This window comes from Aotus nancymaae, unplaced genomic scaffold (assembly GCF_030222135.1).
Source record: "Aotus nancymaae isolate 86718 unplaced genomic scaffold, 86718_ANA_hifiasm-v0.15.2.pri h1tg000030l, whole genome shotgun sequence".
Classification (NCBI taxonomy): domain Eukaryota; kingdom Metazoa; phylum Chordata; class Mammalia; order Primates; family Aotidae; genus Aotus; species Aotus nancymaae.
The window spans coordinates 35,379,114-35,406,026 of record NW_026988443.1 but is presented as its reverse complement, the minus strand read 5'-3'; the positions used below and the strand labels follow the sequence as shown (position 1 = coordinate 35,406,026).

The 26,913-nt window shown below is 47.2% G+C and overlaps 1 long non-coding RNA gene across 5 annotated transcripts in view; it reads left to right on the top strand.

Moving 5' to 3' along the window:
* Positions 1-626: 626 nt before the first annotated feature.
* LOC105726631 (uncharacterized) overlaps positions 627-26,913 on the top strand; it is a 104,008-nt gene continuing 77,721 nt past the window's right edge. For 2 of the 5 annotated variants that reach the window (XR_010344909.1, XR_010344908.1), the window contains exon 1: positions 12,815-12,961. This is a non-coding gene — a long non-coding RNA (uncharacterized LOC105726631). Of the gene's footprint in view, positions 790-12,802; positions 12,962-26,913 lie in introns of those variants that run through there. The other 3 variants (XR_001109594.2, XR_010344907.1, XR_001109593.2) reach the window with 3 other exon arrangements.

The window sequence follows — 26,913 nt, the reverse complement described above, 5'->3', positions numbered from 1 at the left end:
TAGTATTACCAAAACCATGGGGCTAACTTCTCACAGATTCAATGCCAGGGAAGACATGTTTAAACCTATGTTGCCTAATTTCCCTTCTTGAGTCAGAAATAAATTCAGGACCTTCTGGATACTGAACTCATGGTGGCCTTTCTTTGTCTGCAACCTCAGACAGAATCTGCAAGTGGAAAAATCCAAGGGGCGTTTGGATTTAGTTAAGTCTAATTTGTTCATTGATTACCACTCCCACCCCCCACACACAAAAAAACACCTGAGGAAAAAAAATATTGTGCTCATTATTGCTTTCCCATTTGCCAGTCATTACGGTAGGTGGCAGGACCATTTGCCCCAGGAGATTGAAATTACACACCTTTGGTGCGTCCTCGGACACACAAACCTTTCTCCACAATGTGAGTTTTGGCACGGAAAAGCAGTCGCTTCTGCCGCCCCATGCTGTTTTTGGCTCCAGAGAGGGCACATATAATTTTTTTAAATGCTTCTTTTTCTAATTAAAAAGCACAGTAACTCAATAGAAAACAGAAGAGGATATTACTTATAACCCAGTGCCCGGAGACAAGGATTATTCTTGCTATATAATCCCCCAGGGTCATTGTATTCTGATCTTTTGTTAGGTCTCTGTTTGGGCTGCAGATGTTGGAAGCTCTGACTCTCAGGACATTGTTTTTGCCACTGGAACCCAGCCTGTCTGCAGCTGAGACTCTGTCTTTGTTCAGTTCAAGAGCCTGGGAACTTTATATTTCTCTTCCATCCGCCCCACTGGAGGGCTCCCAGCGGTGAAAGGTAGATTTGTTATGAGTTCCATTGTTCCAGCTCTTGTTTGTTTCTTGGTATGATTGATTATGTTATTGTTTGTGACTGTCTTCTGCCTCTGAGAGTATTACACATCTGACACCCTTTGCCATGTGACTTCCAGGAGCAATCCAGTAAGGGGAATATGTTGGCAGGTTTGGCCTTGTGACTTGCTTCTTCCAATGGAATGTGAGTGGACATGATTTATGGTATGTCTGACCAGAAGCTTTCAATGAGATTGCATAGTTTGACTTGGCCTCGTGCCTTCCTGCTGTCTGCGGTAAGATCCACAGGTCCTGGATGTTGGCGCTTCTTCAGCCTGAGTCCTAGGGTGAGAAGACGTGGAGCAGAGCTGAGCAGAGGCCGCTGAGCTGCAGACCTGATTACAAGAATTAAACCTCTGTTGTAAATCACGGAGAGTTTTGGAGTTTGGGTTACAACAGAATCCTAACACATTGGTTCTTTAGGTAAGCCAGGAGGAGACCCTACATCTCCTGGGGCAAACATGCCTCAGTGGAGGTAACCAAACTGCTTCCAGCTCCCTCTTCAAACTGAGGCATAACCTCACCCTGTTTTCACTGACATGGTCCAGATATTGATGTCCATTCTCTCATGTTGATGGAGATTGAGTTGGAGCCCTGCCTCCCAAATTCTTTGCCACTCACCTCTATGTGACCTTGGACAATTTTCTCTGTTATTTTGTTCCTTACCCTCCTCGTTTTGGCAAAGAATATCTATCTTTTGGCAATGAACACCTACCTCATTTTGTCAAAGCATACCTAAGGTGGTTAGAATAACTCTAAGGTAGTTAGTTATGCAAAACTGCCTTCGAGTTTAGATTTAAAGAATAAATGCAACCAATGGCAGTGATGATGTTACTGTTCGTAACCGCCTCAGCCTCCTGAGTAGCTGGTATTACAGGCTCCCACCACCATGCCCGGCTAATTTTTATATTTTTAGTAGAGACAGGGTTTCACCATGTTGGCCAGGCTGGTCTTGAACTCCTGACCTTAGGTGATCTGCCTGTCTCAGCCCCGCAAAGTGCTAGGATTACAGGGTCAGCCACCACGCATGGCCCTGCCTAAGCCATTTTGAATGTGGACTTTCCATGAGTTATTGTTCTCTCACTCCTACGCATTAATGGACTCTCACTATCCAGGATGTTGTGTGGGAAGTTCACAGAATGGAAGGAGGAACTTCTAGAAAGGAACTGGAGGCCTGGTGCTGCTGGCACTTCTGCTGCCCAGCTCTCACCTCTTCTGGTTTCTCATGGACTTCTCATATTCCCTCCTCATGTAGAGGAGCTTCCTCCAAGGCCACAGAGGCAAAGGGCTTTCTGTGCTGTCTCTGTTCACAGCAACCCAGGGAAGAACTCTGATGGGCCTGACTTGGGTCATATTGCAGCCCTCAGTCAGTCTCCGTTCAGGAGGTATCCTAGCCAGTCGTGACTGGGCTCACACGCCCTGTTGTGAATGGTAGAGGCAGGGTCTATTGCTAGAAACATGTGGAGGGGGTATCAAGACAGCAGCAGAGTGCTCAGGGGTACAGCAAAGACCAGTGCGTGATCACTGTAACTGAGAAGTGGCTTGTGGTAGTTGGTGGCAGCGTGAAAAATGCGTGGGTCTGGAAAGCAGGCAGCTGTGTGACCCTGGGAAAATGTCTTCATCTTAATAAACCTTGATTTCCTCATGTAGAAATGGAGATGATGATTTCTGTCTCTCAGGTTTATGATGATGAGATGAGGTAACATATGAAAACAGCTGGAATGTAGGCTGTTATTCCCCAAGATTAGTTATACTTGTACCTGGGCCTAGCCAGGCAATCACTTTTTTGTTTTTTTTGTTTGTTTGTTTTGAGACAGAGTCTCACTCTGTCACCAGGCTGGAGTGCAGTGGTGGGATCTTGGCTCACTGCAACCTCTGCCTCCAGGGTTCAAGTGACTCTCCTGCCTCAGCCTCCCTGAGTAGCTGGGACTACAGGCGCATGCCACCATGCTCAACTAATTTTTGCATTTTTAGTAGAGACAGGATTTCACCATGTTGACCAGGATGGTCGCAATCTCTTGACTTCATGATCTGCCAGCCTTTGCCTCCCAAAGTGCTGAGAATACAGGCATGAGCCACTGTGCCTGGCTGGCAATCACTTTTTAAGTGTTTGTTATTTTTATTTACACCAGTAATCCACAGCATAGTTCTTTAGTACTAGGCATGGAGTCAGACTATTTGATAGGAAATGCTTCAGAAAGGAGGCAAGTCCCCATGCCTGTCTCACAGCATCTGACTTTGCAGTGAGAGTTACAGCTCTCAGGTGGACCTGAGTGCTCCTGTCAGTAGCTCCCTGGATTCTCTTCCTGGTGGTGAGTTACCTGGGAAGCCAGATTCTCAGAGGTGGCAGTGAGACTGAGACATACGCAAGAATTTGGGTGCTTTTGAGAGACTTTCTTAGATAGTATGCCTGAAACACTTTCACTTGTGACTTTAGCAGTTCTTAACCTACTAGGTGTAATGAACCACTTTGAGAATCTGAATGAAGCTATAGACACTCTCCTCAGAAATATGCTGAGGCAGGGTGCAGTAGCTCACACCTGTAATCCCAGAACTTTGGGAGGCCGAGGCGGGTGGATCACCTGAGGTCAGGAGTTCAAGACCAGCCTGCCCAACAGGGTGAAACCCCATCTCTACTAAAAATACAAAAATTAGCTGCGTGTGGTGGCATGTGACTGTAATCCCAGCTACTCGGGAGGCTCAGGGAGGAGAATCACTTCAATCCAGGAGGCAGAGGTTGCAGTGAGCCAAGATCATGCCAGTGTACTCCAGCCTAGGTAACAGACCAAGACTCCATCTCAAAAAAAAAAAAAAAAAATGCAGAATTAATTGCACATAGAATTTTTAGGAGGTTCATAAAACTCCAGGAAGCCAGCTATGGGACCCCAGATGGAGACTCTAATACCTGTGTCCATTTAACCTGGATGGTGCTTTGATGAGCACTGCCAGCTCTTCCTCCACGACCCTTCTTTGTCCAGGCACTCACATCTGACCAGCCTTCCTTCTGATAGACACATTCTGTGTCAGGTAACTTAGAATCTTGGAATGACATATGCTCTCAATAAGTCTTTGCAATCCAGTGTTAGCTTCCAAAGGGCTATTCTGCCCCTTCAAGTTGACCCCATACTTCTATTTTCATGTAGGACATACAGGTTTTAAAGTTTTTCTCTCAAAAGGATATTATTATTTCAACATTCTTTAGCAGCATGAAGATTCTCTTGCTTGCGATAGATGGAAAGTCCACATTCAAAATGGGTTAGACAGGGCCGGGCGTGGTGGCTCATGCCTATTATCCCAGCACTTTGGGAGGCCAAGGTGGGTAGATCACCTAAGGTCAGGAGTTCGAGACCAGCCTGGCCAACACAGTGAAACCCCGTCTCTACTAAAAATATAAAAATTAGCCAGGCATGGTGGCACGCTCCTGAAATCCCAACTACTTGGGAGGCTGAGGCAGGAGAACTGCTTGAACCTGGGAGGTGGAGGTTGCAGTAAACTGAGATTACACCATTGCCCTCCAGCCTGGGCAACAGAGCAAGACTTTGTCTCAAAAACAAAACAAAACAAAAAACTGAAAAAAAAACCCACACCACAAAACAGAATGGCTTAGGCAGAAAGAGGGAATGGCTTACAACTAAAAAGTTCGAGTCGTGACTGACATGACTGACTTCGGGCACAGCCACTTCCGTGGGCTCAGATGCCGTCGGAACTTGTTCTCATTCAAGCTCCAAACTCCATCTTCCTTTGTTTTGGCAGTGTTTTCCTCGTAGGGGCAGGGAAGCTGCCAGCAGGTCCAGGCTTACACCTTATTCACCCTCAGAAATGTAAAGAAGTTCATTTCAAACCAGTTTCCCATGATCTGCTTGGGCAAAATCAAACCTAAGACAATCTCCCTTCCCCATCTCCAACCAGAATGTACTTAGCCATTCGTCCTTAGCGATCGCTTAATGAGCGCTTACTCTGTTGGAGGTGGTACAGTGGGTGGAGGGGACAGATGGAGATATAAGTCATCGGGTAAAGGCGTTGCAGTGAAGTATGTGCTGCGGCAGAGATGGGGAGCAGGTGCAGTGGGGGACTCAGAAGAAGGTCGGCTACATTCTGCCTGGGGGAGTCAGATAATGCTTCCCTCAACGGGGGACATTTGAGCTTGTTCTTGAAGCATGAGAAGCTTTCTAGGTAGAGATGAGGGTAAGCGTCATTCTAAGCAGAGGAAATAGCACATGTAAAGGCTTAGAGGAGCAAAAAGGCAAGGAGTGTCCAGGAAACAGTGAAAGATTTCACGTAGCTAGAGGAGGGTGGTTGCATAGGAGTGCTGGGAGATGCAAAGAATGGGGGCAGGGTAGGAAGGGATGCAAAACTTTTTGTCATGATGTGGAGTCTGGGCTTTATTCAGGGGCAATTGGCAGGGTACTAAAGAGTTTTAAGCCACTGCCATAACCAGGTAGGCATTTAGAAAGATCACCCTGACTACAAGGAAAATGGGTTTGGAGGAAAAAGTCCTAGAGGCAGGAGGCATCTGAGAAGCTACTGCCATCTTCCAGGAGAAAAGGGATGCGTTGACCTGAGGCAGGCGAAGAAGGAATGGACTTGCGAACTCTTTTGGGGGTAAAATGGACAGACCTGGGGACTAGATGGATGGGGATGACGAAAGAAGGGTCTCGGATGATTCCCAGGTTTCTCCACTGAGAAACTGCATGAACAGTGGTGGTCTGCACTAGCTGGGAGAGGCGCAGGTTTGGAGCTGAGGGGAAGATGATGAGTTCAATCTTAACATATGTTAGTGCCTTTGGAACATTACATTGAAGCTGTCCTGACCTCAGCTGGGTTCCTGAGTCTGGATGATCTGGAGAGCGGTGGGTCTGGAGGGGCCCATGAGGCTTGTAGACTAGGGGTGGTGGTGTGCAAGCAATGATACTCTAGACAGAGTGTCACCACTGGCAAGAAAATGTCCTGTGATTGTTACTATTATCGTTATTGTTTTATTCTGTCCTTGCATGTTCCCCTCAAGATTCCATGTCCTGGAAGGGAAGTGGATCCACTCTTTTTTTTTTTTTTGAGACAGAGTCTCGCTCTGTTGCCCAGGCTGAGTGTAGTGGTGTAATCTTGGCTCACTGCAACCTCCGCCTCCCGGGTTCAAGCGATTCTCCTGCCTCAGACTTCTGGGTAGCTGGGATTACAGGTACATGCCACCATGCCTGGGTAATTTTTGTATTTTTAGTAGAGATGGGGTTTCACAATGTTGGTCAGGCTGGTCTTGAACTCCTGACCTCAGGTGGATCCACCCGTCTCGGCCTTCCAAAGTGCTGGGATTACAGGCGTGAGCCACCTCGCTCGGCCATGGGCCCACTCTTGACTCAAAAGAGAAGAAACTGATTTTCAACTAGCTAAGATGGTATAGTGAGTACAAGGAATTTCTCTAGAAGAAATAAAGATATTCACCCTATGAAGAGGAAGTGCATGCCAAGTGACACCAAAATGACAAATATGCACTTGTTACTTTACTGTTTATTTCAGCCTCAGTTGTCCTAGTGGTGAGCGCACCTGCCCCGGCACTGCCCAGAGGCTGCCTGAGGGACAATTTCACCTAAAGCTCTGGCACTCCCTGTTTGCATCATAGCAGTCGTTTTTGAAGTGTTTATTACTTTTATTTACACCAGTAATCCACTGCATCCTTCTTTAGTGGGTATGGAGCCAGACTATTTCATAGGAAATGTTTCAGAAAAAAAGGCATTTCCCCGAGCCTGTCCCCTGGCGTGAGGCACTACTATGACCAGCGTTCAGTGATGACCGGGACCCGGTCACGATCATAGAGCACGGTTAGCCGCCTCCTGGATCCGTCATGACGCTCCTGCAAAGCAGCTTCCTCCCGACTGGATCAACTAACATTTCTACTGAGCACGCACCATGTGCCGGCTGCTATGCCAGGCACTTTCCAACACGTTGTTTTATTTATAATCCTAACCTTGACCCTGAGATGTGAATGCCATTTTTTCCATCTTAAAAAGGAGGAAAAAATGGGGCTTGGAAGCGTCAAGTGACTTGGCCAAGGACATGAGCGGAAAGTGGCGGAGCCTAAATTATGACAACCTGGGTCTGGCTGTCGCAGGCTCCTTCCACCTCGCCACCAGGAGGGCGCCGGGCGTGTGCCCGCGCACTGCCTCCACGTGCGTCCCCCTCTGGCCTGGAAGGCCCGGGAGCCCGGCTCTGCGCAGGCCGCTGCCACGGTCCAGTCTTCTCCCGGGAGAAGGCAGCCTGTCCTCTGGCCAGAGAGCCCGTGGAGCGACTCGGGTTTAATAGACGAACCAGTCCTCTTCCAAGAAACCTGGAAATCTGCAGAGGGATCCCCCCTTTCCAGGGAAGCCGGGCTGGGTGAAACCGACAGGTCTTGGCGCGCGGAGGAAGGGGTGGCATGGAGCCCGGCCGGCTTCCTCCCAGGCTGCGTCCGCTCGCGGCTTCCCGAGACTTAGGGCTTGGCTCCTCGGTAGCTCTGGCTGCAAACTCATCGGCCCCAGAAAGTAGGTCAGCGTGCGGCGAGCTCTGTCCGAGGCGGCGCTGCCGGCTCCCCCGCGCCCCTAGCCTCCCGTCTCCTGCAGCCTCTCCGGCCTGCGGTCAGCGCCCTCGTCATTCCCCGGGTCTGCAGCGTCCCCGGGTCTGCAGCGTCCTCCTCTCTTCGAGCTCCTCTTTCTCGCCTCCTGCCCTCTCCCTCGCTCTCTCCATCCTTGGAGCCTCCATCTCCTCTCTTGCTCCTCTTCCCTTTCTCGCCTCCTGCCCACCCCCTCCCCCAACTCCGTCCATCTGACACCCTCCCCTCTTTCCTCTCCTCTTAACATCTTGGCACATTCACTTCTGGTAGCAGTAGTTAATAATACAACCAACCAGTCTGTTGTCTTTTTAAAGAGGTCTCCTGCTTGTTTCAAAGACATCAAAAGACATAGAATAGTTAACATGAAAAAAAAGTGAGAGAGAAAAATCCCACTACTGAGAAATAGCTTTAGTTAACACTGAATGCATGCTACTCAGATATATGTTTATGTATATCTGAGAAATTAGAGGATATAAATATTTTATAAAAATGAGACTACAGATAGATGCTTTTTCATTAAAAGTATTCGTTTTAATAATTTAATTTTATTTGAATTCAATACAAAAAAACTACAATATAGTGAAGTGGAAATAATTGTTGAATTTTATTTTATTTTTATTAATTTATTATTATTTCTTTTGGGGATAATATTTCTCTTGCTCTGTCACCCAGGGTGGAGTGCAGTGTTACCATCTCACCTCACTGCAACTTCTAGTGATTCTCCTGCCTCATCCTCCCGAAGAGCTGGAATTACATCGCCCTGCTAATTTTTTTTTGTATTTTTAGTAGAGACGGGGTTTCACCATGTTGTCCAGGCTGGTCTCGAACTCTTGACCTCATCTGCCCACCTTGGCCTCCCAAAGTGCTGGAATTGCAGGAGTGAGCCACTGCACCCGGCCTATACCCCTAGTACTTAGAATGGTGCCTGGCGCACAGTTGACACTTGAATAAATAATTGAACATGACTTGGAATCTTGCCTAAAAAACCCAGTCACTAATTTCAACATGGTGATCCAAGTACCTAACTTTTCCAAATCAGTTAGACAAGGTTTCTAATGAGAAGGACCTGAGCTCTACCACTAGAGGTGTCCTAAGGCAATTAGCAGTTAACAGTGGAGAAGTGTTCCTGCAAACGTGGGGCCGTTTGCAATTCCTGAGATTAGGTGGGATCGCTGGTAGAAAAAGGAGAAGAAGGCAGAATTCAAGTTTTCTTCATCTGAGTTCATTTCCGTGCTGGTTGAATAAAAGACCTCTTTTTGGTTAATATTAGGGATATCAGGCCTCTGCATCTATAAATTGTTAATCTGTGGAAAATCTCAAGAAGGAGCAGGTTCCTCTGGGCTCGCTCTTTATCTTGCACAGAATTTACCTCCGGGGAAAGGAGGTGCCAGCCCACATTACCTGGGTGCTTCTTGGGAGGAAAGAGATGTGTAACTCTGCATCACCTGCCTATGAGGACTGGAGAATCTATTACCTGGCTGCAGCCCTTCAGAGTTGTGGCTTGGCACAGCGGATTCCCTCTGTAGAGGATGATCCCGAATAGGAGATTGGGCTCCAAGGGCGGTCTTAGCTTTCTTCAGTCAGATATTTCTTCAGTAGAACCTTCCCTGATCCCCTGACTTATGTCATGATCTTTTTATTTCCTGCCTCACAGAACAAATTCCACTTCCTGCAAGCACCTATCTCAATTTATAATTATGCATTCATTTGTGTGGGTTTTTTTTTGTTTTGTTTTGTTTTTTGAGATGGAGTTTCACTCTTGTTGCCCAGGCTGGAGTGCAGTGGCACGATCTTGGCTCACTGCAACCTCTGCCTCCCAGGTTCAAGCAGTTCTCCTGTCTCAGCCTGAGTAGGTGAGATTACTGGCATCCACCACCATGCCTGGATAATTCTTTGTATTTTTAGTAGAGATGGGGTTTCACCATATTGGCCAGGCTGGTCTTGAACTCCTGACCTCAAGTGATCCATCTGCCTCGGCCTCCCCAAGTGCTGGGATTATAGGCATGAGCCACTGCGCCCAGCCTTGTGTGGTTTTTAAATTAATGCTTGACATCACTGCTAGACTATAACCTCCATGAGGGCAGGGGCTGTGTCTGTTTTTATTAATACTTTCAGACTGTGTGCTTGATAAATGTTTATTAGATACATGGATGGATAGATGGATGAGTGGATGAATGGATAGATTGACAAACTAAGGAACTGAAAATGTTTTGGTTAATTTTTCTGAACTACAAAGGCATGCATCACATAAATACAATCAGGAAGCAGATCATGCCCCTCTCATAGTGCAGCAGGATTTGAGTTAGGAAAAGAACTTGAGCTGAGGACAATGAGGCCACCCAAAAAGCTTTCGGCTGCAGTATTCAAGATGCCGAAGACCTGAAGGAAAAGTGAACACAAACAACCTCGAGCTGCGGTGGTTCGGAAATTCCAAATACTCGATGTGGAGAGAACCCAGCAAGTGCGGAGCATCTGTGTGTGGTTCACATAGACTGTAAAGGTTTAGAAAAGCTGGGCTCAGCCTGATAGGGGTCCTCTCCTAAGATGGGACTCATGGGAGGGATGGAGAGATTCAGATGAACAGACATAAAACAAGCTCTTGGTACAAGAAGGTGTCCCTAACTGGGCTATTATTTTAATAAAACACTGTCAAATCTCCTGAATGTGTTTTGTGAGCCCTGTGACATGGTTTGGCTGTGCTCCCACCCAAATCTCATCTTGAATTGTGGCTCCCATAATTCCCATGTGTTGTGGGAGGGGCCCAGTGGGAGCTAATTGAATCATGGGGGCTGCTTCCCCCATACTGTTCTCATGGTAGTGAACAAGTCTCCTGAGATCTGATGGTTTTATAAGGGGAAGGCTTATAAGGACAAGGCTTTATAAGGGGAAGGGCAAGGACAATGGCTCTCATTGTCTCTTGCCTGCCGCCATGTAAGACATGCCTTTCACCTTCTGCCATGATTGTGCAGCCTCCCCAGCCACATGGAACTGTGAGTCCATTAAACCTCTTTTTCTTTATATATTACTCAGTCTTGGGTATGTATTTATCAGCTGCATGAAAACGAGCTAATAGACCCTGACAGACTCCTTCCACATCTTCGGCTTTTGTTTCTTCCTTGAAAGATGTCTGGTGGCCTGCATTGGCAGCTCAGTCTTAAGCCAGCTATGGCGTATGAGGTTGTCCTCATGGATTTGGTATTCTCAGCCTAACCTGAGGCCACTAACTGGGCAGTGTGACTTCCTGAGCCCCACTGGAATGCAGAGCTACTGAAGTGGGCCCCTTGATAGATAGTTTGGGTTCCTGGAACAAGGAGTGGAGAGAAGGCCTTTTGTGTTGGCAGATGCTATGGGTGGAGCCAGCCTAAGCCCACACGCCTGTGTGAATCCATGACATAGTTTTAGTTTTGGGTGATTCTTTTCAACTCTTGATACCATGAAGATAAAACAACAAGTTGTTTGTTTAGCTTTTTCTCTTTGTAACCACTTGCTTCAGAATTAGGTAAGGCTCAGAATCCAAATCCCAGTATCCAAGCAGAGAAACAGCTGATTACCGGCATGGAGATGTTGAACAGGGACACACTCTTTGCAGGGAACCTGGAAGCCACTAATGACAGAAGCACAATCTGCATTCACTCCCCACTGATTAGCTCCCGCTGGATGTCCCACAGAAACCTGGACTTCAGCATGTCAAATATTGAACTTATGACATTCCCTGGGGTCCCCTCTCTTAATGGCTAACACCGCCAGTATATCTACTTGTTTGTGTTGGAGAATCGCGCATGGCCTTCGACACTGCCCCTTTCCTCACCTCCACATGCAGTCCATGATTGTGTCCCTCTGGTCCTGCCCCCCGAGTGTCTCTCCGAGGCGTCCCTTCTCTCCTCCTCTCCACCCGACTCTGGCATCTCTAGCCAGGCACAGAGAGTGCAGGGTTCTCCTCATTGGTCTCCCGCCTTCATTGTCACCCCTCCTCAAATCCAATCATTCCACAGCCACTGATGGTCTACATTCTCTTAGGATAAACACTCTTCATGACTTCACCTGGGCAAGTTATCCCAGCTCTATATTTTCCTTCCTGGTGACCCAGGCTCCAGCCAGGATGAACCTCCTTCATTCACCTACTCCAACACATGGGCCACTCTCTGCGCTGCCCCTCCAACCTGTCCCCCACCTTGTTCCCACTGCCTGGCTAATTCTTCCTCATTTTGTTTAAGTCTGGGAAGACAGCACTTCTTGGTCCCCAAAGCTGTCAGGGGGCTGGGCGTGGTGGTTTGTGCCTGTAAACACAGCACTTTGGGAGGTCGAGGCAGGTGGATCACCTGATGTCAGGAGTTCGAGACCAGCCTGGCCAACGTGGCAAAACCCTGTCTCTACTAAAAATACAAAAATTAGCCAGGTGTGTTAGCATGCACCTGTAATCCCAGCTACTTGGGAGCCTGAGGCAGGAGATTCGCTTGAACCCAGGAGGTGGAGGTTGCAGTGAGCCGAGATCACACCATTGTACTCCAGCCTGGGCCATAGAGTGAGACTCCATCGCAAAAAAAAAAAAAAAAAAAAAAATCCGTCAGGGCAGGAGGTTTCCCATGCACCCTCCTGGCAGGTGTCAGTCTGTGTTGGGATTACTTCACTGTTGTAACTTCAGTGCCTAGAGTAGAGTCTAGCACAGAGTAGGTGATGAATAAATGTTTATAAAATGAATGAGTGAACAAAAACGAGAGAGAGAGTTTGGCTTGGCACGAAATGGGCATATGAAGGCTTGATAGGTTACGAGGGTGTATTAATGAGAAATGATGACTTTCTGGCTAATGAGGTAGTGTATAATTCTGATTTTCTCATTTCCTTTCTCTGCCTCATCTTCTCATCCTTCTCCCTTCCTCCTTTTGGCTTATGTATTGTTTCTAAAACTTATACAATCAGGATGTCTTTATTTTATAATAATATAAGAAAAAAATGTATCATTCATTTTATGGCCACAAAGAATGAATTTTGCATTTTGCATCACAAAGATGAGACACTGAACCCTGGGGGCTGTTCCTTGAAGGTCAGAGGCAGCTCTCTCTTCTGGATGTATTTTTCCTTAACTATGTTTCGCGTTTCAAGGATTTTTAGCCAACTGAGATAGATGTATGTGAATGAAATGGCTAAAAAAAAAAGTCTTTCAAAGGCTAAAAGTCGGCAAAATAATAAATGACATTTAAAAGGAAGCAAAAACACTCTGAAGAAACTAAATGCTACATATCATGGAAAAATGAATGCATTTTGACAAATACTTGTTACAAATATGAAATTAAGGTGGACATGCCCTTGGCAGATAAGCCGCAAGTGCTCCAGAGTGGAAGGAGGGAGATGCCTCCCCATGCGGGCTGTGCATGGCCATTCGCATGACTGCTGGCTCCCCTTCATCCCACAGGGTTCATAAACATGAATTTCCACCCAGCCCGCTCCTGCCTGAAGAAGGGAGATGCTCTTTCCTGGCCCAGGCATCTGGCTGTGTGTCGGGTCCTTAGATGGGAACAGCATGCTGGAAGTTTAAGCTCAGGTAGGAAAGAAAGAGCGCCCTGTTTTTTTGTTTGTTTGTTTGTTTTTGTTTTTGTTTTAAATCTCTGGGTCTTGTTCTTTTGGATCTCAACTTCCAGGAAGTGAAATGTCTAGGAAACTGCTTCTGCCTTCAGTCAGTGCATTCTTGACACAGCCGTGTGTTCTAGTTACCCAATGCTGCATGACACATTCCCCAAATTTTCATGGTGTCAAATAAGCATTTTTAAATGATGGCTTCCGGGGGCAGAATTCCCTCTCTCCCTCCCTCCTTTCCCTTTCCTCCTTTCCCTTTTCTCCCTCCCTCCCTTCCTCCCTTCCTTCCTTCCTTCCTTTTTTTGATGGAGTCTTGCTCTGTCACCCGGGCTGGAGTGCAGTGGCATGATCTTGGCTCACTGCAACCTCCTCCTCCTGGGTTCAAGCAATTCTCCTGTCTCAGCCTCCCGAGTAGCTGGTATTACAGGTGCGCACCACCACACCCAGCTAATGTTTGTATTTTTAGTAGAGACGAGGTTTCACCATGTTGACCAAGCTGGTCTCGAACTCCTGACCTCAGGTGATTCAACCACCTTGGCCTCCCAAAGTGCTGGGATTACAGGCATGAGCCACCGCACCCGGCCTGCAGGGCGGAATTCTAACAGGACACAATTAGGATGGCTGTCTCTGTTCCCCAGCGTGTGGGCCCTCAGCTGGGTTGGCCCTACAAGGCTGGGGGCTGGAATCATGGAAGACGCCTTTGCTCATTTGTCCGACAATTGATGTCAGCTGTTGGCTGGGGGATGGGGCCCAGGAGGCTCAGTTCCTCCCCATGTGGTTCTTTCCACGAGTCTCTCTGCCTAGGTTCATTTGAGCTTCCTCACAGAAGGATGGCTGGCTCCCCAGAGCACAGCTCCCAAGAAGAACCTGTATCCTTTTGATGACCTCTCCTTGGGAGTCACACAGCACCACTTCCTTGTGGGGAGTAGTCATGGCCACTATCCTGACCTGAGGGTGTGGGGATATGGACCCCACCTCTCACGTGAGGGAGCGTGCGTGACTGTCAGAGCACGTCAACTGGGAGATCTTGTGGTCGTTTAGGAACTCCCCTGCTCAAAGATCTCTGATGACATTCCATTCTACACTGGGGACAAAACCCAAGCACCATGCCCTACGGCCTGTCCCTCTCTCCCATAACCACTAAGCAGCCCCTCTGGCCGACTTTCTGGGTTTCTGACGCATCAAGGTCTTGGTCTATCCAGGGCCTCCACGCAGGCTCTCCCCACCCCACCCAGTACCATCTTCTTTCCGTCTTTGCAAGGCTGACTCCTCCTCAAGTCTCACCTTACAGGACACCTTTTCAAAGAGGCCCTTCCTGCTCACCTTAATTGGCTCAGATATTCCCTGTTGCCACCTCATGTTCATTTCTTTTATGGGCCTCTTCCACTTTGGGATTATGTATTGATTTCTTTTTTTAAAAAAAGGATTTTTTATTTTTGACACAGAGTCTCGCTCTGTCACCCATGCTGGAGTTCAGTGGCACAATCTTAGCTCCCTGAAGCCTCTGCCTCCTGGGTTCAGGAGGTTCTCCTGCCTCAGCCTCCTGTGTAGCTGGGACCACAGACGTGTGTTACCATGCTTGGCCAATTTTTGTATTTTTAGTAGAAATGGGGTTTCACTATGTTGGCTAGGCTGGTCTTGAACTCCTGACCTCAAGTGATCTGCCCGCCTTGGCCTCCCGAAGTGCTGGGATTACAGGCATGAGCCACTGCACCCAGCCTGATTTCTTTTTTAAGTGTAAGATCTATGCCGATTTTATTCCAAATACATGCCTATTGCAAAGCCCAGTGCCTGGCATGTGATTTTCACCCAGTAGAAATATGTTACATGAACAAAGAAGTGCTCCAAGGTGCCCGCTTCAGAGAGGCCAGCTGAGAGCTGATTCTGAGGCTGGCCTGGAGCCCCAGTTGATCACATCTCCTAAAGGTCCCTGGGCTTCGTTCCCTTCTGCTCTCCCCTAGTATTTGCAACTTTGATCTCATGCTTCAGCCTTGACCCAACTGTGCTAGGGCATTAAAGAGAGGTCGCTGCCGGTCAAGGTTTTAACTGACTTAGGTGGGAAGCAACGCCCCCTTGTGGCCAGAGTGCTGGTGGACACCGCTGGGAACCAGTTTAGAGATCCAGCTGCTCTTTCCCTTGACATTCATTGAGATCATTTCCACCCTCAGGGAATCTGGGTTTTATTGGTATTTGTGAAGGTCTCTTTTTATTACAGCTGGCAACTAGGGAAAGACGCCATCACACAAATATGCTTGCAAAGAGCTGTTGGGTCGAGTAGAAAATGTTGCAGATATTAAGAACGTGACTTTTTGGTGGCTGCCACCAGGTAAATTGACTTAGGGAAACTGTGATTTAGTTTTGGCTTATAACTTCCAACAATAAAACCCGTATAATTATGCTGTGACTCCACTGCTAATTATCTTTCCTTCGCTCACTCTGCTCTGGCCCTGTGGTCTCTGCTGATCTTCAAAGCCATGCAGAAGGCCCCACCCTCAGGGCCTTTACACTTTCTGTCCCCAGGTGCTCTTGCCTTAGGGGTTTTCACTGCTCACTTCCTCCTCTCCTTCAAGTCTTTGCTCAAAGAATATCTTCTCCACAAGGCCTTCTCTGACCAACCTGTTTAATTGCAAGCTCCCTGTCATGGTAGGCTCCAGCCCCCCTCCAAAGAACTTATTCATGCCAGTGATCCTAGCACTTTAGGAGGTCAAGGTGGGTGGATCACTTGAGGTCAGGAGTTCGAGACCAGCCTGGCCAACGTGGTGAAACGTTGTCTCTACTAAAAATACAAAAATTAGCCGGGCGTGGCAGTGCTTGTAATTGCAACTGCTCAGGAAGCCGAGGCCTGGGTGACAGAGTAAGACTCTGTGTCAAAAAATATTTTTTGCTAATTGTCTGACTGTTCCCACCAGATGTCATGCTCTAGGAGGGTAGGAATTTGTGTCTGCTTTCTTTTTCTTTTTTTTTTTTTTTCTTGAGACGGAGTTTCACTCTTGTTACCCAGGCTGGAGTGCAATGGCGTGATCTCGGCTCACTGCAACCTCTGCCTCCTGGGTTCAGGCAATTCTCCTGCCTCAGCCTCCCGAGTAGCTGGGACTACAGGCGCACGCCACCATGCCCAGCTAATTTTTTTTTGGATTTTTGGTAGAGACAGGGTTTCACCATGTTGACCAGGATGGTCTTGATCTCTTGACCTCGTGATCCACCCGCCTCGGCCTCCGAAAGTGCTGGGATTATAGGCGTGAGCCACCGCGCCCGGCTGTGTCTGCTTTCTTTACTGCTGCATCCCCAGCTCCTGAGACAGTTCCTGGGTCATAGTAAGTCCTCAATGAATACTTGTTACATGAATGAATAAACAACTCTGTCAATTATGATTTTTCATTCCAGGCATATAACAGTTTTGATAATCAATACCAACAACCTGTAAGATATTTCTTATTGTCTCTGTTTTATAGAAGAAGAGACAGATACTCAGAGAGGTCAATTAACTTGCCTAGGGGCACACAGCTAGTATGTGGCTCAGTTTGAAATAGAATTAAAATGAAGCTGACAAATCAATGCACTCTTTTTTTTTTTTTTTGAGATGGAGTCTTGCTCTGTCACCCAGGCTGAAGTTCGGTGGCGTGATCTTGGTTCACTGCGACCTCTGCCTCCTGGGTTCAAGCAATTCTCCTGGCTCGGTTGGGAGAATTCCAATTCTCCTCCCTCCTAGTAGCTGGGATTACAGGCATGTGCTACCATGCCAAGCTAATTTTTGTATTTTCAGTAGATATGGGGTTTCTCCATTTTGGCCAGGTTGGTCTCAAACTGCTGACCTCAGGTGATCCACTCAGTTTGGCCTTCCAAAGTGCTGGGATTACAGGGATGAGCCACCATACCAGCCCAACTCACTCTTTAGTTCTGCATTCTTTCCTATTGATGCAAACACCTCAAAGAGACCCAGCCCTCCTCTATGGATGGGCAAGGACAGGCAGGATCAAAGAGGAACATTAATACAATTTCAAGGACGAGACATTTGGAATAGGCAGAAAGTGCAAAGGAATGTGGGCTGTTCAGCTGGAGGGTTCCTTTGTAAGTTTTGGGCGAAGCACTGATTGGTTGTTCCCCATGCCAGGCCACAGAGGCTGCAAACCAGAAGACGTGGGGATGCATTTCAGGAAGTCTTGTCTGTAGCAGCCCAGTCTGTGGGAACTGGGAAGAACAATCTCCCCAGACTCCATGCCGATCACATTTCCCAAAGAAACTGTTTCTGCCGACCACATCTCCTATTTGTAATTATGTTGATAAATAATTAATTATATGTGATATGGTGGCAAATATGGGAGTCACACAAGACATTTTAAACTCAGAGCCTGTTGTCTCCAGTTCACAATTGCAAAAATGTGGAACCAGCCCAAATGCCCATCCATCAATGAGTGGGTAAAGAAACTGGTGAGGCCAGGTGCCATGGCTTACACTGTAATCCCAGCACTTTGGGAGGCCGAGGCGGGCAGATCATGAGGTCAGGAGTTCAAGACCAGCCTGGCTAGCATGGTGAAACCCTGTCTGCCCTAAAAATACAAAAAATTAGCCAGGCATAGCGGCATGTGCTTATAGCCCCAGCAACTTGGGAGGCTGAGGCAGGAGATTTGCTTGAACCTGGCAAGTGGAGGTTGCAGTGAGCTGAGATCAGCCAGTGCATTCCAGCATGGGCAACAGAGCAAGACTCCATCTCAAAAAAAAAAAAGAAAAGAAACTGTGGTACACACACACACACACACACACACACACACGCAATGGAATACTACTCAGCCCTGAAAAGGGATCAATTAATGGCATTCACAACCACCCGGATGGGACTGGAGACCGTTATTCTAAGTGAAGTATCTCAGGAATGGAAAATCAAACATCGTACGTTATCACTCATAAGTGGAAGCTAAACTGTGAGGATGCAAAGGCATGAGAATGATACAATGGACTTTGGAGACTTGTGGGGAAGGGTGGAAAGGTGGTGAGGGATAAAAGACGACAAATTGAGTTCAGTGCATATTGCTCAGGTGATGGGTGCATGAAAAACTCAGAAACTGGCCAGGCACAGTAGTTCACGCCTGTAATCTCAGCACTTTGGGAGGCTGAGGTAGGTGGATCATCTGAGGTCAGGAGTTCGAGACCAGCCTGGTGAAAATCGTGAAACCCCATCTCTACTAAAAATACAAAAAATTAGCTGGACATGGTGGTGCATGCCTGTAATCACGGCTACTTGGGAGGCTGAGGTTAGAGAACTGCTTGAACCTGGTAGGCAGAGGTTACAGTGGGCCAAGATCATGCCCCTGCATTCCAGCCTGGGCAACAAGAGTGAAAACTGCATCTCAAAAAAAAAAAGCTCTCAGAAATCACCATAAAGAACTTTCTCATGTAACCAAATACAACCTGTTCCCCAATAACCTATGGAAATAAAAAATAAATAAACTGTCTGCTGTCTGACTGCCTGGAGTCAGGTCTCAGGAGGGATTCAAAAGAAGAGACCGCAGGATTCTGGTCTGATGCTGCTGGGTTCCCTCTAGTAGCTTGGAAATAAGCTGAACTAGAGAGGTTTGAGTTGTCAGTGGGGTCTTCAGGCACGCTGGGCCTGAGCAAGGGAGAGCAATGTTATAGATGGTCTGTGATTCTCAAAGTGTGGCCCTTGGAACAGCAGCCTCACCTGGACACCTGTGAGAGATGCAGATTCTCTCCCCTCCGGCTCAGTGCTGAATCTGGGGTCCCAGCAACCTGTGTTTTAACAAGCCCTCCGGGTGGTTCTGAAGGTTGAGAACCACTTGTATATATAAATGCAAAAACGGGGCCTCAGTGACCTTCTGATCTCTTCAATATTGGTTGTCCCCAAATAGCTGGGCTGTAGGATCTGGAGTCCGATCTGGGTGTGAACGCAAGTTTGAACACAAAAGGAGTTAATTTCCCTGAGCCGCAGTTTTCTTTTATTTGTAATATGGGGATAAGTAATATCTGCTATCTAGGGTTATGATAGTTAAAATTAAATGAGATAACGTATGTGACGTCCCTGGTACATAGTAGGTACTTCCTTTGCTTCCTGCCTTCCTCCTCTATTAGTCCAGGCTTTTGTTCTTGTTATGAGCAACAGAAAGTCAATGCACAACAACTTAGGAAAAAGTTAAAACTTTATGGGTTCAAGGAACTCCTGGAAGATCAGTCCATCCTTGCTGCCTCAGATTTTTCTCATCTCACTAATTCTTGAATCCACACTCATCAGGTTTTTATACCTCTACTCCACTGAAACTGCACTTCTCCCGATTCCCAGTGACCTCCTCGTGGCTAAATCCAATGGTCCTTTCTTAGTCTCTAACTGGCGTGACCTGTCAGTAGCATTTGGCACAGTTGATCACTTTCTTCTTGACAAGCTTTCTTCTCTTGGCTTCCAGGACACCCTCCTCTCCTGGTCCTTGGATTTTTGAGTCTTCTTGATCTCTGTCATTCTGCAACTCTCTAAAGTTTCGAGTCTCCCAGAGCCCAGGTTGTGGCCCTCTTCTCTTTTATTTTTTTGAGACGGAGTCTCACTCTGTCTCAAGTGCAAGGCACAATCTTGGCTCACTGCAACCTCTGCCTCCCAGGTTCCAGTGATTCTCCTGCCTCAGGCTCCCGAGTAGCTGGGATTATGGGTGCATGCCACCATGCCCAGGTTATTTTTTGTATTTTTAGTACAGATGGGGTTTCACCCTGTTGGCCAGGCTGGTCTCGAACTCCTGACCTCAAGTGATCTGTCCTCCTTGGCCTCCCAAGGTGCTGGGATTACAGGCATGAGCCACCATGCCCGGCCCCTCTTCTCTTTTCTATCCATTCTCTCTTCCTAGATGACCTCATCCAACTTCATGTTTTAATCCCATCCATGTGCTAACAGCTTCCAAATTTACATCCCCAGCTGGGACCTCTGTATTGAATTCTACTCTAGAATATCCAACTGCCTCTGCAGCATCTCCACTTAGATGCCTAATAGCTCTGTCAAATGTAGCGTGTCCCAAACAGAGCTTGCTGTTGCCCTTGTGCATACCAGAACCCGCTCCATCATAATTTTCCCATCTCAGTTAATGGCAGCTCCATCTTCACGTAACTCAGGCCAAAATCCCTGGCTTCCTGCTTGTTGCCTCTTTTTCTCTCATACATCCAATTGGCAGCAACTCTTATTGGTTCTGCTTTCAGGATCTATCTGGAGTCTGATTCATTGGTGGAGGTTAGCATCGTCTCTCACCTAGATTTTTGTAGTGGCCTCCTCAGTGCCTGTGCCCTACAGTAATTTCTATACAGCCTTCAGAGAAATCATGTTAAAATATAAAGCTGGGCCAGGCGCGGTTGCTGATGCCTGTGATCCCAGCACTTTGGGAGGCTGAGGCGGGTGGATCACCTGAGGTTTGGAGTTCGAGACTAGCCTGGCCAACATGGCAAAACCCCGTCTCTACTAAAAATACAAAAAATTAGCCAGGCCTCGTGGCAGGCGCCTGTAATCCCAGCTATTCAGGAGGCTGAGGCAGGAGAATCGCTTGAACTGGGGGGCAGAGGTTGCAGTGAGCCGAGATTGTGCCATTGCACTCCAGCCTGGGCAACAAGAGCAAAACTCCATCTCTCTCTCTCTCTCTCTCTCTCTCTCTCTCTCTCTCTCTGTGTGTGTGTGTGTGTGTGTGTGTGTGTATATATATATATATATATGTTCATAAATCAGGTGATCTGACTCCTGTACCCCAAATCCTTCAGTACATGTTCCCACCACCCACTGCCTCTCTGTGTTAGTTTCTTAGGACCAATGTCACAAATGATGACCAACTCATGGCTTAAAACTGCAGAATTCTACTCTCTTCCAGTTCTGGAGGCCCGATGTCTGGAAACAAGGTGTCATGCTCCCTCTGAAGTCTGAGAGACGATCCCACACCTCTGATGGTGGCCGGCCATCCTTGGCGTTCCTTGGGTTGAGGCATCATCCCTGCAGTCTCTGCCTGCGTTCTCGCATGACCTTCTCCTCTGTGTGTGTCTCCATACAGGGTTCTTATGGGGGTACAGTCATTGGACTTAGTGCCCACCCTACTCCAATGTGAAAGGAAAAAAATCTTGGGGCCCACAAATCGCTAAGCTAAGGGAAAAGTCAAGCCGAGAACTGCTCAGGGCAAAGCTACCTCCCATTCTATTCAAAGTCACCCATCTGCTCACTGAGATAAATGCATATCTGATTGCCTCCTTTGGAGAGGCTCATCAGAGACTCAAAGAAATACAGCCATTTTCCTCTTTTCTACCTATGACCTGGAAGCCGCCTCCCCGCTTTGAGTTGTACCAGCTTTCTGGACTGAGCCAATGTTCATCTTACATATGTTGATTAACGTTTCTTGTCTCCCTGAAATGGTGCCCAGGCTGGTCTCAAACTCCCGGGCTCAAGGGATCCTCCCACCTCAACCTTCCAAACTGCTGGGACAACAGGTGTGAGCCATCGCACCTGGCTGAGCCATCGCACCTGGCTGAGCATTTATTTTTCTAGTTCACAGTTCTGCTGCTTGGCTGAGACAGCTCTGCTCCTGGTAGGGGATTGGCTGGGCTTGGCCCTGGGGCTACAGTTTGGAATCAGGTCTGCTCCATATGTCTCTGTATTCCCCTGGCACAAGGTGGGAACCCGAGTGCCAGTGGAAGCATGGGATGTCTCTCAATGGTTTGACTTGGAATCACATAGTGTCATTTCTGACTACATCCCAATGGCCAAAATAAGTCACTTGGGCAGTGGAAACAAACCTCAGCTACCCTCCTGCACTACAAGGTCACAGGCAGCAGAGTGAAGGATGTAGAACACTCGTCTAATATCCAACAATAAGCTTGGCAGAAAGAAAGAAGTTCTGTCCATTAGTTCCTGAGTAGGTCTTGGGCTGATTCTCATTTGACTGAACTGCTTCACTCAATCACTGGGGTCTGGGGCAGAAAGACAAATGGTTAGACTTGCACCATGCGCTCACTCGCAGAGATGGGCAGTGGGGTGGGTAGGTCGGGAGCTTAGCCTTTCCCAAGCCCCAGGATTGAGAATCAGAAAAAGATATCCTTCCAAAGGAAATCTAGGGTTGGTGTTACCAATTTGGGGTTGTTTGGATGTTGTACTAACAAAATTACATGTTTTTTTTTGTTTTGTTTTGAGACCGAGTCTTGCTCTGTCGCCACGCTGGAGTGCAGTGGCACAATCTCGGCTCACTGCAACCTCCGCCTCCCGGGTTAAAGCAATTTTCCTGCCTCACCCGAGTAGCTGGGACTACAGGTGTGTGTGTGTGACTGTGCCTGGCTACTTTTTTATATTTTTAGTATTTTTCACCGTGTTAGCCAGGATGGTCTCCATGGCCTGACCTTGTGATCTGCCCGCCTCGGCCTCCCAAAGTGCTGGGATTACAGGCGTGAGCCACCGCGCCCAGCTTAAAATCACAAGTTTTTAAATCTGGAGTTACGGCCTCCTGAATATAGATGCCTATCCTAATTCCCTAAACCTGCAAATATGTTATTCTGCATGGCAAAGAGGAATTAAACTTGCAGGTGGAATTAAGGTTGCTACTTAGTAACTTTAAGATAGGGAGAGTAACGTGGATTATCCAGGTGTACCCATTGTAATTACAGATGTTCTAAAAAATGGAAGAGGCGGGCAGTGAGAGTCATGAAGACAGATGCCTGGAGGCATCTGGCGAGGGGCAGGCTTGGGAAGCAGAAAACATTGCATGGCATGGAACAGCCACTGTGGCACTTGGCTTGGGAGTCTGAAAGCAACCTTGCCTAGGAATACCACAAAAGAGAAATCCACAGGCTACCTCAAACTGAAATCTCCCACTCTTTGCATGGGAAGTGGGTTGTCATGGCAGGCTGGAGGCTCTGGGGCTGGAGGCTTGGCTTGCTTTTCCCGGCTTTTGGAGGCTGCCCACATTCCTTGGCTCCTGGCCTCTTTTTACCTTCAATGTCAGCAACAAAGCATCCCTCTAACCCTGCTTCTGTCTTCATGTTTCTCTTTCATTGCCTTCTTCTGTTTTTAAGAACACCTGTGATTACACAGGGTCCACCTACATAACCCAGGATATGCTCCCTCACTTACTGACTAGCAACCTGAATTCCATCTGCAACCTTACCTCCCCCTTACCATGCAAGGTAATATACTTGCAGGTTTTGGGGATTAGGACCTGTGCCTCTTTATGCCTACTGCGGGTACAAAGTGTAATCGGCCCTATGTGGTCCACATAGTACCTTCAGTGGGTACTCTGGACATGGTTCCATGACTGACAAATCCACATAATGGGGTGTGGCTAGAAGAGAGCGCATGTTTCCTTCATGTTCCTTCTGAGAGCTTGGTCGGCTCTAGTTAAGTATTTGCTGATGTTGAATAAGACTCTCATGTCCCATTGAAGCTGCTTTAAATTAACGGACTTCTGATTTCAAACTGGAAGTGGGAAACATGTCTGTCTTTGTTTTCTGTTGCTTACAAGAAAGGACCTGAAACTAGGTAATTGATAAGACAAAAAGAAATTGATTTCTTAGTTGTCTGGAGACTGAGAAGTCTGGGCTGAGGAACTGCATCTGGTGAGGGCTTTCTTGCTGTGGCGATTCTGCAGAGTCCCGAGGTGGGCACAGGGCATCACGTGGTGAGGGGCTGAGCTAGCTCAGGTCTCTCATCTTTTTTTTTTTTTTTTGAGACAGAGTCTTGCTCTGTGGCCCAGGCTGGAGGGCAATGGCATGATCTCAGTTCACTGCAACCTCCACCTCCCAGGTTCAAGTGATTCTCCTGCCTCAGCCTCCAAGTAGCTGGGATTACAGGCACGCACCACTACGCCTGGCTAATTTTTGTATTTTTAGTAGAGATGGGATTTCACCATATTGGCCAGGCTGGTCTTAAACTCCTGACCTCAAATGATCTGCCTGCCTCGGCCTCCCAAAATGCTGGGATTACAGGTGTGAGCCACGGAACCCAGCCTCCTCTTCTTCTTATAAAGCCACCAGTCCCACTGCCATGATAACCCACTAATCCATTAAACAATGAATAGATTAATACATTCCCAATTGCCTCTCTTGAGGGTTCCACCTCTTAATACTGCCACATTGGAAATTAAGTTTCAATGTGAGTTTCGGAAGGGACAAACATTCAAATGATAGCAATATCCTTTCTCCAAGTTAATAAACTTCTGATCCACAGTGGAAGGGGCAGAATGCCCCATTGCGATACCGCATTAAGAGATAAATTTAGGGGCACAAGTGCAGCTTTGTTACATGCCTGGGCTTTTAGTGAACTTGTCAGCTGGATAGTGTACATTGTGCCCGTCACCACCTTCCTACCCTCTCAGCTTTCTAAGTCTCCAGTGTCTGTTATTCCACTTTCTATGGAGCTGTGTATGTAGAAAGTGGAATCTGCCATATTTGGCTTTCTGTTTCTGAGTTACTTCACTTAACGTAATGGCATCCAGTTCCATCTATGTTGATTTAATTCTTTTTTATGGCTGCATAGTATTCCATGGATTGTATATGCGTGGAATATATATATATATATGGATATATATGTGGTATGTGTGTGTGAGTATATATATATATGTATATCTATTAGAAAGAAAATGTGAATTTTAAAATCCAATCATCTGTTGATGGACACTTAGGCTGATTCCATATCTTTGCTATTGTGAATAGTGCTGCGTTAAACACACAAGTGCAGATATCTTTTTGGTGTTAAAATGTCTTTTAAATTTTATGTGAGGAACCTTAAGGCATGGATGGAAAGAGCACTGGACTGAGAGCTGGAGCCCTGGCCCTGCCCCTGCCTCTGCCCCTTACTGGAAATGATTTTCAAGGCTCTGCCTAGTACTAGCATTCCAGAAGTCTCTGGCCTCGCTTGGCTGGTGTTGGAGAGAAATCTTTTAAGAGAGAGGGAAATGTGTGAGAGAAGTGCTTGGTTTTGTTTGTTTGTTTGTTTGTTTTTTTCCGGGGGCAGCTGGTTCTCCAGAGTTGGAGTATATCTTCACCTGTTACAAAGGAGAGAGAGTTCAGAATCCATTAGAGCAGCACCTTTTATATATTATGCAAAAGGCTAACAGAGTGATACGGGAGCCGGCTGGAAGCCCAGCGCCGCTGCCTGAGGCTTTGCAGAGGAGGTGGCTGGTCCCATTTCCCCAGAATCTTTTTCTTGTCTGGTCTGCACTGGGGCAGGGAGGGGCGAGCTCCAGACAGATCTGTGCCCCAAGCTTCCTCTGCCCAGTCTGGTGCCTGAGAGCCTTGGGCTCATGTTCCTGCTTAGATGTGGAGAGGGAGCTGGACAGTGGATTCCAGGCCTTCACAGCTCTGGTAGACAATGCCCCTGATAGTTTTCCAGAGCCCGGTGGCAAGGGAAGGGCTGACCAGCTTAGGACAATATCAGCTCCCATTTCTAAAGTGTGGAGTTGTTGTTGTTGTTGTTGTTTTTGAGACTGTTGCCCAGTCTGGAGTGCAGTGGTGTGATCTCGGCTCACTGCAACCTCCACCTCCTGGGTTCAAGTGATTCTCCTGCCTCAGCCTCCTGAGTAGCTGGGATTACAGGCGCACTCCCACCACACCCCGCTAATTTTTGTATTTTTAGTAGCGACCAGGTTTTACCATGTTGGTCAGGCTGGTCTCGAACTCCTGACCTCGTGATCCGCCCACCTTGGCCTCCCAAAGTGCTGGGATTACAGGCGTGAGCCACGGAGCCCGGCTTGGGCTTCAACTCTTACCCCTATTTCCAGGCCAGGTGTTTGGCTGAGGTCTCGTCTCTCTTCCTCCAATGATGGACATGAGACCTAGACCCACACCAATCAGCATTGCCCTATCCTGGCCAAATGATTGGTTGAAGGACAGCATGTGACCCAAGTTGATCAAATCAGAGTGAAACTCACGACTTGCCCAGGAGCTAAACGGAAGAGAATGTCTTTCTTTTTCTGCAAGACTTGCACCTGGGGAAACATGAGGGGAAAATCTGTCTGAGCTGTAGCCAATACAGCAGAAGACAAAGGCAGAGAAAAGTCAGTGAGACTGTTCAAGTTCCATAATCTGGCCACACCTCTGTCTGCCATTGCTTGTTTTTCTTCTGTTTTATGTCAACGAGTCCCTTTTTTGCTTAACCATTTTGAGTTAAGGCCTTTGTTTGGGACCAACCCAGCCCCTTGCTTGGTCTCTTTTCATCTCTTTGTGCATTGAACATTTGCTCGCCTGTGACTTCAACACCTGTACAATTTATCAAAGAGGACTGTAGACACAGGTGACAGACAGGTCGTTAATGACAGGTTTTCTGAGTGGCAAAAACTGTCTCTAAAATAGGATGCTTTGTGTTCTTCCATTTGAAATGGCTTCACCGTCAAGTCACGCAGGGAGGTTTTGGCCCTTATATTTGTTGGGGCGTAACATCGCAACAAAGACCCAAGAATCAATTTCCCTTTTTTGGAGTGAGTAAATATAGAACTAGCCATTTCCAGAAAGCGATGTGCTAGATAAATGTACTCCCATAATAAGATGATTTTCCTTATAATTATACCAAACTAACTAGCATTTTACAGTCTTTACTCTTTGCAAAGATTTCTACATGATCAAACCAACCGAAGTTAAAACCACCCCAAGAGGTGTGTATCATAATCCCCATTTTATGCATCTGGAAGTGGAAACTCCACTGCATGAGGTTAAAATAGGTCACCCATGTTCTCTAGTTAATGAGGGTAAGAGATAGAATTGGAATTCGGGTCTCTGTGATTCCAAAATTCCATGTAGTTCACATCACAGCACACTGGCAGAATAAGAAAGTTTGTGGCAGTGTTAAGTGGAATTGGCTCAGAGTCTACTTTATATTCTTTGCTGCCAAGCCCATCTCCATGACTTCATTGGACCGTTGGAAAAGGGTCATTGAAACATCAGAGTGTCTCTAATAGAAAGTAGTATCAGAAGTTA